Consider the following 10,204-nt stretch of genomic DNA (forward strand, 5'->3'; position numbering starts at 1 on the left):
TTTTGTTTTGAATCATTTTGTTTAAGGCTAGAAATTCCAGGAGGCATAAAGTTAGCTCCAGTTCCTATGCTGCTTTTTCAAGAACGTTCTCTCCTGTCTCCTTTATGTGGGCACACACCAGACCAAAAGATGGTGACTGAGCCCATGACCCAAATCGTGGGGGATACCAAGTCACCACCAGCCCTATGTCTTTGACCATGTATACAGTTTGGTAAACCATCTAGAAAATACGCGACACACTAACATTACGGCACTGCCTGGTGTCAGATCAGAGATGGTAGGAGGGTGTTGTGCCCAGCAGGAACGGGAAAGGGAGATGGCAAGGAGACCAGAAACATCCCGCTGCCAATAACTCTTAGTGGTATTCCTAATGGAAGCCACAGAAGCTTACAGTGACTATTGCACCAAAGCCACATAATTATAGGACAGCACTATATTCCGGCCTCTTGTGGCTTCCATGTGTGTTTCTGTGATCCTAGGTTGTGTCTCGCCGTGTGTTAATTTCTACCTGCTGAATACAATTTGGTTTGTAGTAAGTGATGCTTTCAAGAAGTTTCTCAGCAACTCATTTCCGGGTGGGATTCTCTTCCAAACCACGTGAAGCCAGAGGATCTGCACAAACATCTGATTGGCATGTTCTGCTTCAGGAGAACAATGAGTCTGCTGTGAAAAAGATCAAGTCCCTAAACTAACTATGGCGAGTGCTTAGGTATGTCTGTGAATTTGGGGTTCTGTGAATTTACTGACACCTTTTCGGCGATGCTGAAAGATCACAGTTTGTCAAATCACATTGTTATTGCTGAGGTTTCAGGAGGTCTTTGATTATTTCATGACCTTTTCCCTAAATAGCACCTATTACTTTGATACAAGAATTTTTGAAGTGCTTTGCAATCTTTCGCTATTCCCCGGGGCCTGGGTCAACATTCCTATCGTCTCTATTTCAAGATGAAACACAGAGAGTTTAAGTGATTTTCCCATGGGCTCCCAGCAAGTCAGCATCTGTGCTGGACACAAACTTCTTAAGCTTCTGGCTTTAGATGGGCTCACTGAGCCACATAGTTCCCCCAGCAATTATTTATACACATTATGCCTCTGACCTGGATATGCTGGCGCTTATTTCCCATTTGCATAACAGGGAATATATCAGGCCTCCAAGAAGGACTGTTTCCTCAACGCAGGTAGCCGAGTTCTAATGTGCACCTTGCTTTATGGACTCAGGGAGGGTCAGGGAGGAGGATGACCCCGGCCAGCGCGCACGAGCCTGCGGCGCGTGTTCTGGGTAGAGCTTGGTCGGAATGAGGTCGCGTGGTGATCGGTCACGACCTCATGGAGAGAGATGAGGGAGGGATGCTCATTCCTACTTGGGCTTTTCTAAATGTGAAATACGGTTTCATTGTGGAGTGCTGGACTCTCTTCCTGCCTGTTAGGCAACTGGAGACAGGTCTTCACGAAATACTGTGGGTAATGAACTTATGTTCGGGTACCACAATGAACATGGGGTGTGGGTGAGGACAGAAATGTTTTACTTTTACGTTTGCCTCTTGCACTCCGAGTGACAGATCATGTTTTAGAAAGTCTGCATGGAGAATTTAATACCATAGTTTGGTAAGCATTTTCTGTTTAAATGACTTCTATTAATAGTTTCTTTGTTAGAAAACTATCTTGTCCCATTATAAGTTTATTCAATAACTTTAGGAAATACAGATAACAGAGAGAAGAAAACAAAATCACCCTGAGTCCCACTACTCAGGGGTAACGTATATTAACATTTTGGTGTGTTTTCATTTTCCTTAAAAATGGGCTTACTGTCTCTCTCTCTTTTTTTTCAGACAAAGATTTTGTGTTACAATTTGTGATAATCCATTACCTCTTTTATACACACAAACACATAGGATTATACTGTGCACACTGCCTTATAAACCTGCCTTTTACACTTCAATTCAGTATATTTTGAAGACCTTCTCTGGTCATTAAACAGTCTTCCCCAACATCATTCCTGATGGTTGGATAGCATTTCATTGTATGGATGTATCATTGTTTATTTAACTGATTCCTCGTTGCTAGACATTTATGCTGTTTCCAAGTTTTCTCTGTTATAAACAGGCAGTGATGAAGATGTAAATCTCATTTATAATGGCATCAGATCATGTGCTTTATTTGTATCTTCTAGACTACCTGAAACATCAGGTCGCTAAGCAGTATCAATGCTGTGTGAATCTTTTCCTGGGAGAAGCCGGTCTGGGAGAGCTGCTTTGAGGCCAGCCAGGGCTAAAGTGAGAATACGCAAAGCGCTCATTCTTGTCCACTAGAAGTGGAGATAAATCCAGTAAGCTAAGAGCCATATGTGGAAGGAGATATACTTCTCATACAGAAGACTAGATAATGGAAGAATGGCACTTAATTAAGATACTGAACACAACAGTTAAAAAGTGTTAAAAAGTAAGGAACTCGTTTGTCTAAACTTCAAGCGTGCGGAAGTTGTTGCCCGAGGACATGAGTACACTGGTCCGGTCATCCGCGCGAGCCTTTCCGAGTCATGTTTCTAAAGTAAACAGCAAACAGAAAAACTCCAAATTCTCAACATAAGAACAACAATGACAAAAACCCACCCCAAACCTACCTCTGGTTTATTTCGTTTGGTCCTCCATTAGCTGGATCTGATTCTGCCTTTTCAAATTCAGCAAATACCACTAAATGCTTTTGGAAAGACCGAGTTGCCTCATGTGATTTTTTTTTCCATGTATAGTCTCTTTTGCTAAAGAAATGTGCCTCCTCTGTTTGTATCTTTCACTATCAGCTAAAACAAAATTTTGTGGGAATGAAAAGGAGACCATTCAAATTCTATCAATTCTTACCTCAGCTACCCACCCCCTTGCAACACCCCAGCTATTTTTTTTGGGGGGGGGGCACATACATCATCTATGACTTGCAAGCCAGCACTGATGATTACTTGACTGGCAGACGTGAAGATCTAGGCCTAAGGGGCATGTGATCTGAGCAAATTGCAGCAGTTCTATAGACAGAAGTAATCAAAAACATGCATTTTGACTATTCAGACATTTATGGTCTGTGTCTTGCATCCCAGGACTCAGCGTGGCGTACTGATGTCAGGCTTCTCCCTAGATAGTTTGGATGGCTCTGTGAACAAGGTCAGAGAATAATATGTGATGTTTCCCTTCTCCGTGGGGCGACCATTGTCTCCAGTTGGTCCCGTGCTCAGCGAGTCATTAATTAAACCCGCAATCTCTCTAAGTGACCTGTTGCAATGTGGGGGTTTATTCTCAACTTAGTCTGCTTCACTGCGTAATATCTGGCCAGTGTGCCTGGCTTGTCGTTTTTCAAAATCTCCCTCATTCTTCCTCACACCACGAGGATTCATTTTTGAGATAGAGAGCAAAAGGCTAGGTTAAGAAAAACACAGCCACCTCCAGAGTGCAAAACTGCAATAAACCCATCACCTCTAACAACGGCAGAGCATGAAAAGATAAAAAACAGCCTGCCAAGAATGTAGTAACCACCCATTCACTTTTAAATGCTCTCCACACTTCAATGCACAGACCTAATTACTTTTCTGCATTCCCAAATCCACTTTGCCCATACTGCAATCAGAAACCTGGCGTTAAAATATTTTAGACTTGGAGGATCAAGACTAATTATGGGCCTTAGCTGCACCTTTTCGTTTCTCCCCCCCTCCCCCTCCTTCTCTTCTTTGGGTTACTTTAAAGCACGCTCCACTGGAAGAAAGGCTGCCCAGTCCCAGTTGGGGGTGAAGCCGAGAGAGAATAAAACAAAGAACAACTCAACTCAATTCAGTAAGCTTCAATGAGGCTGGTATATTTAATGTGAGCCCAGGGTTAGCCCACAGAATTGTGGCAGAATGCAATATTCTCGACAAAAAAAGATGTGTTTAAGGTCGACTAAGGCCCCATAAGGCTGTTGTTGGTGTTTAAGCAGTCCACTGAGGTATTTAGCACCGAGGGTTTCTAAACATTCCAGCTGAGAATTAAACTACAGCTTTTACAGTAGCCGCTGAAAGGTTTGGGGGGCTGGGAGCGTCCCCTCCCCCTTGTATTGAAAGGTCAACAAACAGTAGGAAAGATCATGTCATAACAAAGATGAAGCCACCTATTATCGGGTCTAGTGACAGCTAATAGCACTATCAGAGGGACTAATCCAAGGTATTAAATAGTGTAATTGTTAAAATAATATCATGGTTATTAGAACACCCAAGCACGAGACGGTTTTCATTTTACATAACATGAAAGTGCTGCAGGTGAGCCGAGCCTTTGCGTGACAGGCACTTGTTATAAATATGTAAATATTAGAAAATTGCTTCAGTACTGCGATTTTTCTGCAGCCTACAGAATGCATTTTTAATACGCAGATGTTATGTTTTGTGGCATTTGCTAAACTACTTTTGGGTAATTTTGCCGAGTTACACTCTTAAAAAGCTTTCATTCACGCAAAACAATTTGCTGTGCGAGTTGGTGCTAATGTTTTACTTCAATGAGGCATTTTTAGTTTCACGGATTTAATAAGACAAATACTACCACGAGAAAAGCATAGTTTGAGTCTCAGAGATGAATTTGTGAAATGGCTAAGGGAGGCCGAATGCTTAGAGAGGGAATTTTACGGAAACTGCAGCTCCGAGTTTGAACTCTGGTAAGTTTTACGAGCGTGGGGTCTGGGCACAGGTATCTTTGGCTTCCACGGTTCTGAGAATACTAGAAGGAAACGTGCTTGCCTTGGGGGGTACGCGTGTCACAAACACAAAAGAACCCTTAACGCCCAAACATACCAAGCTACTGAAGCGCTTCCCTCTTCCTTTTAGTTCCCAGTAGTCAAGAATCCAAACTACATTTTTTTTTAATGATTTTTTATTATATTATGTTAGTCACCATACAGTACATCCCCGGTTTCCGATGTAAGGCTCGATGACTCATTAGTTGTGTATAACACCCAGTGCACCATGCAATATGTGCCCTCCTTACTACCCATCACCGGTCTATCCCAATCTCCCACCCCCCTCCCCTCTGAAGCCCTCAGTTTGTTTCTCAGAGTCCATAGTCTCTCATGTTTCATTCCCCCTTCTGATTACCCCCCCTTTCTTTATCCCTTTCTTCCCCTACTGATCTTCCTAGTTCTTATGTTCCATAGATGAGAGAAATCATATGATAGTTGTCTTTCTCTGCTTGACTTATTTCACTTAGCATTATCTCCTCCAGTAGGAAAGTAAGGGAGAGGAACAAAAGTAGATGGGATGAAGGGAAAACAAATAGCAAACTGGTAAATCTCAATCCAAACATATAAATAATTATATTAAATGTAAACAGATGAAACACTCCAATTAAAAAATGGAAATTGCCAGAATGGGTAAAAAATTAAAACTCATCTATATGTTCTCCATATCTTTTAATACGTGTAACAGACAGTTTGAAAATAAAAGCATGGAAAAAGAGAAAAAAAAAAAAAAAAGAATCAAACCACAGGTTGTCCTGGGGAGAGGGTTTAAAACAATACGATGTTTCAGAAGGTCAGAGTTTGCAGGGCGCTTAAAACCTAATACAAAGGGCACGGACACGGGCTCACAACCACCAATTAACCCTCCTTGTTAGATAGGTAATTTATTCCACTCAGAGGCATCAAATATCAGAGAAATCCTGGGCCAAAACAGTAATTATCTGCAGGGAATTCAAAGGCTTTGAAAGCCAATAATTCCAAAGAAATAAAAACAGAGTCCTTTTCACTGTATAGACTTCATCTTAAAACCTGTAATAAGAGCCAGGCCCTGGCTGTGAACCTCTACACTTCAAGGAGAAAAAAAGAGGCCGAAGAAGGTGAAGGCAATATTCATGGGGCTTTTCTGCATAGAACTATCTGGGAGTGGAGGTCAGAGACCAGTCTTTCTGGGCACTGTCTATAGCACTCACGGTACCCAGCCAACGTGGGAAGGAAGGGCTGGGTTGGCCAGAAGTGGGACTGGAGAAAAATCTTAAATTACCAAGCTAAAGAAGATGATAAGAAAACTCTATTTAAGAAGTCCAGCAGTTTAATTTGAATTTTTTGAAGCTCGAGTGCCATAAAATAATCTTTCCTAAGATAAAAAAAAAATAATCACAGAATTTCTCAAATTTCATGGCAAACTCTTCTTAAGAAAAGCTTTTATTGTTAACAATCTCATCTTCTTTGAGCTACATCCATGTTTTGTAATGTGTCGTCTTGGTCATCTAGAACCAGTGGGACTGGTCATTGAAGGTTTGACAGTGAAGTTCTCCCTTAATTGTACGCTCATGTATTTTCTACCTTTTCCATGCCTTTTCTTTTTTTTTGCTAAAAAAAAAAAAACCAAGTTCAAATCTGTAATAAATTACCTACGTTGTAGCTACGTATCCCATGCACGAGTGTACTAGCATTTGGTGTCTCTACGCTTTTGCACACATGGCTTCTTTAATAGGCTGTAGGGGGGCCTTGACTTTTACACATTTACTACCAATTTCATAGAAATTCATGGGGGTAACACCTACTTTTCACTTAACAAGGTCAAGGCACAAATCCACATGCCTAATTTAAAAGATTTCTTTTTTTGTTCATCATTATAAATCCATACCAGATGTGAGGGGACGAGGGACGCCGTTCCCTGTAGTCCAGTCGCTCTGACTACCTCTGACGATTCTGCTCTGGACTTCAGAGAACAGGTTTTCATTTTCTATAGCAAACTTTTCCAATGAAGTAGAGTTTTCCAAGATTCTGTTTTTGTCCTGAGTTGGGTTAATGTTAGACTTGGACACTGCTGCGGTCTATGACAATCTAAGATACCGAATCTGGTCACTTTGCAGACTGAATAAGGTTCTTGGGTGATGTTTGAGGACTGTTGACAAGATGTATGTATAAGTAATCATGTAGCCCAGCTGTCATCCAACAGTGGCTTAGCGAATACCTCCTGGTATGTCGTCCAAGGGAGTTGGACTAGATCTCTTTGCTGCCCTCCTCCAGTGTTGAAGGTTTGGGGATACTATCATTTGTCCGATTTAGATCAAGACATTTTATTATTCTTAAAAGAGCACTTTACTTTCTGCCTTTAGGTATGCAAGAAAAATTTTAAATTACATTTATTTTGGTAATTAAAGATAAAATTGCCTGTATCTGAGCTGGCAGGAACATTGAAATTCTTACACAGCCAATGCTAAAGTGCCATTTTTAGCATTTCAAATTTCTTAGCACATTTAAATTCTCTCATGTGTTCCTTTTTCAGGGGTTTCAACAGGGAAATAGAGGCTACTCCTCTCAAAAAAATGCAAAGCAAATACATAGATAATGAGAAGGCCTCTCACATCCCACCTGCCGCCCAGAAGTCACATGTTCTGTAGTGTCACCTAAGAAAAGGAAGAACAAGAGATACACCAACCGGAACTCCTCTTGGTGACACATGAATACGGTAGAAGATCTCAGTGCTCATTTAGGCTACTTAGTCCAGTGACTCACTCTCTACACTCTTCTTTGTGCTGATAACTCTTACATCGATATTTTCATCCTGACTGCTGACCAGAGCTTTCGTCCTACCGGACGAGTTTGCACACCACCTTGGTCTTGGGGTGTCTCGAACTTAAGAGTTCAGCTCACTGTGGTTTTCCAGCGTCTCCTGTTGGTGGTGTTTATTTCCCTCCAAACTGAGGGCTTTGCCTGTGTTTTTTCCAGACCTGGGCTCCTCTCTTCTTCCCCAACTCAGGGCTCCTGGGATTATCAATAGAATGCCCATTGTTGAAGTGCTCCGCTTCAAAGCCCTGAGGGTATTTCTCACTTGTTGCTCTCCTTCAGGCTTCGCAATTATTAGGTTCTTAACGTTTTGCCTTTAGGGTTAATGCTGTGATGTCTTTTCCCTTCTATGGTAGCCCGCAGACCATCGCAGGCACACATCCTGAAGAGGCCGCGGTCTTCAGCAGCTTGCCTGGCCACCGCCTCCTCCCGTTCTCTAATCCTGCTGCTAAACGCGTTTGTAACACACCCACGTCCCTGCAGAAAAGCCCTCAGAGGCTCCTGAGCTCCCAACTTCAGGCCTCAGCCTTGCTTTCGGAGAGACTCCGTCCGTTGTAAGTAGGGAATCATCGTCGTCGCTGCTCCTGGCTCGGCTCGGGCTCCCTGCCGCTCCTTCTGGCTCAGTGTCCTTGCTTCTCCTCAACTGTCCACTGCAGCCCTTTCTCTTCTAATTTACCTCTCCCAAGTCTAACCACTTCTCAGCCTCTTCCCATGACATTTTTTTTGCTTGTTTTTATCCACTGCGATCCCCTTTCCTTTGAACTACCAGATCACATCTTATCTTTAGACTGGATGATTATCTTGGCAGCTCTGGCAGAATGGGAAGAACCTTGGATGGGAGTCACATAAACCTGGTTCCAAAACAGGTTTCAACAATGTCTCAACTTTGGTCATTTTACCTCTCCGAGTCTTTACAGCCTTTTTGAAAACATAAAATGGGGCTATTAATGAACAGTATGGACAATGATAGCAAATATGAAATACCAGCATGTCCTCAGATCCTAAGTGGTACTTGAATTGGAGTCTTTAAAATTGTTTTTAACTTTATGTCTGTCTGTCTTCTTACTTTGGTTTGGGTACTGTGCTTTACATCCCTTTCTCCTCCCAAAAGCCATGGACATTGTTATGTAAAAAATTGGGGCCAATAAATAAATCTGGAATAAAACTTCCATTTCAGAAACTTGGCCTAGAGTTTTCCAACAAGGCAAGATAAAACTAGTCACATCTCAGACTTTGAAAATACTAAGAGTCGAAACAAATTACTACTACCTAACAGTTAAATCTTATATAGAGAAATCTTAGCCACACTGAAGTCCTTTGACAAATGTTATAATTTTATAGCAACTCTTTGACTCTGACATAAATATAAGATATCATTTACTACATAGTTTATCCCATTTTTTTATAAACTAAATATATCAGTTGTAAAGAAATAAAGCTTTGAAGATACCCTAACCTACCTCCTATCATATGTATAATATTTATACAGGCAGGTATTGTTCTAGCACTTTGCAAATATTCATTCACTTCACATTCACTACCCCCCATGAGGCAGGCAGTGTTATTATGGCTATTTTACTGATGAGGAAACTAATCCACTGAGGGGCTGAGCAACATGCCCAAAGTTAACACAGCTAGGAAGGTTAGAGGTGGATTAGAAGCCAGGCAGGCGTTAGCCCCAGAGTCCCATACTTCTTTCATTGGATGGCAAAAGTCTAGGATATAATAAATATCAGTCATGGCGGTCATACTGGGCTCTGTGCCTTGACCTGTTGGGTTGAAAGTGGGGCTGTCACACTCTCAGAGGAGAGAAACTTCACAGGCCTGTGGGGTGGGAGAAAAAATTTTTCTCTTACGGCAGGGTAGAGTTTATTCCTTTTATATACAGTGAGTATTTTGCTTTGCCTCAGAGATTGAGAAAGCAGAATTGACATCGCTGAGTCATTCTTTTAGTCACCACCAAGAATCTCAAAATGCGTGTAAATGCAGTGTCACAACATAATTGCCTCAGATAACACATCTCAAATTGTGAGTGAGATAATAGCGAATTATATTGAATTGGCCAGTTGACTTAATTATATTTTGCCAGTACTGAACTGTACTTTCCTGAATTGTAGTTTTAGATTTGAGACAGTTCAGCAATTCCCGACAAAAGAACTTCAAACGGCCAACGTGTTCAAATAGCCTGTTTTTCTAGCTTTACCGTGTTTCGAGGGATGTCAACAACCATAGCATTGATGTCATCTGATTGAGGACGAAGGTCAGATTCTATACCCTTTTTATGTTGGAGTGTTTCTATTGGCTCTTTGGCACAATAATATGGGTATCGTGATTTATCAGGCATGCGCTCAGAGAACTCATGACGACTTCTGATGTTGTTACTGTGGGGTGTGTTTCTTACCTGAGAACTGTTGGTCTGGGGCTCTCATGGAGAAGGAAGGGCCTTCTCATTTCCTATGAGTCTTTCAAGTCACATTTATGTATCCTGAATGGACCTTGTTCGATGGGCCATTTTTGTATACAAATAATTTTATAAGAAAATAGAAATAATTTAATTGTGAGAGGGATTTTAAGCCCCTGAGTCCTGTTTTACAAATGTAGACTCAAATGAGGTTTGAAAAGTCACTCCGTTACATTTGTTACAACTCACATATATATGTTTTTGTAGATT

The 10,204-nt window shown here is 41.5% G+C and overlaps 1 long non-coding RNA gene across 1 annotated transcript in view; it reads left to right on the top strand.

Annotated features, from left to right (window-relative positions):
• Positions 1-8,469, top strand: part of LOC148110043 (uncharacterized) — a 46,158-nt gene extending 37,689 nt beyond the window's left edge. Inside the window, exons 3-4 of the long non-coding RNA XR_015724316.1 lie at positions 7,253-7,435; positions 7,890-8,469. This is a non-coding gene — a long non-coding RNA (uncharacterized LOC148110043). The remainder of the gene's footprint in view (positions 1-7,252; positions 7,436-7,889) is intronic.
• Positions 8,470-10,204: the final 1,735 nt, after the last annotated feature.

The sequence above is a fragment of the Ursus americanus genome, chromosome 5 (genome assembly GCF_024610735.1).
Source record: "Ursus americanus isolate L20-20 chromosome 5, mUrsAme1.1.p, whole genome shotgun sequence".
NCBI lineage: Eukaryota > Metazoa > Chordata > Mammalia > Carnivora > Ursidae > Ursus > Ursus americanus.